At 33.9% G+C, this 383-nt stretch overlaps 1 protein-coding gene across 2 annotated transcripts in view; it reads right to left on the bottom strand.

The window, feature by feature from the left end:
* The window catches only part of KHDRBS1 (KH RNA binding domain containing, signal transduction associated 1), a 25,059-nt gene that overhangs the window by 10,613 nt on the left and 14,063 nt on the right, over positions 1-383 (bottom strand). The gene's annotated exons all lie outside the window — the stretch shown is intronic.

The raw sequence follows: 383 nt of genomic DNA, 5'->3' as shown, positions 1-383 counted from the left end.
CTCTTTCCATAGTATCACACTGCAACCCTTCATACTTTTACATAAACATTTTAAAGCCAGTTACTTCAGAACAGAACAGACATATGGTACCCTTTGGTAGTACTGGTTTGATAAACTAAATATAACTAGTTGCTTTCCAAAAAAAAAAACTTTGAGAAAAAAATTCTTTTTTTTTTTTTTGATAATAAAAAGATGATTATATTTCCGTCCTGGCTATAGTTATGCTATTAGTGATGGGCTTGCATGTTTCAACTGCCAGATACATATATGGGACAGAACCTTCACCAGCTTAAGTTTCTGACACATTACAATCTCTGTAAGTCTTCTGCTACAGCCCATGCTACAAGACATACTCTCATACTACAAAGACAACTCAAAGTGAG

The sequence above is a fragment of the Lipotes vexillifer genome, unplaced genomic scaffold (assembly GCF_000442215.2).
Source record: "Lipotes vexillifer unplaced genomic scaffold, Lipotes_vexillifer_v1.1 scaffold1261, whole genome shotgun sequence".
NCBI lineage: Eukaryota > Metazoa > Chordata > Mammalia > Artiodactyla > Lipotidae > Lipotes > Lipotes vexillifer.
The sequence above is the reverse complement of the archived record's forward strand: the minus strand, read 5'-3'. Positions and strand labels throughout refer to the sequence as shown.